Here is a 348-nt window from a genome sequence, read left to right on the forward strand (position 1 = left end):
TGAATTTTGTTACTTACTTGTACCGAAGGTTTATTTTCGGTTTTATGTGAAACTTAACCCTCCACCGCCCCTCCTCCCAAAGCAGCACTCTGTCGACCATGCCTTTCCCGCCTAAAGCGGCGCTTCCCGTGGTGTGCTGCGGCGCGGGCCCGGCGCATGCGTCTGCCCGGCGGCCGGGCCCCGTCCCGCACTGCCGCCACAGGCCCTGCCGCCACACGGCGCGCGTGCCGCCGCGGCACCGGCTCCAGCACGCACATGTGCGAGTCAGCCGCGCAGAAGCGCTGGGCCGGCCGCGCTGCCGTGCGGCGAGGCCGCTGTTTCCGTCTCGGCCTGCAGCCACCGCCGCTG

This window comes from Athene noctua, chromosome 5 (genome assembly GCF_965140245.1).
Source record: "Athene noctua chromosome 5, bAthNoc1.hap1.1, whole genome shotgun sequence".
NCBI classification, from domain to species: Eukaryota; Metazoa; Chordata; class Aves; order Strigiformes; family Strigidae; genus Athene; species Athene noctua.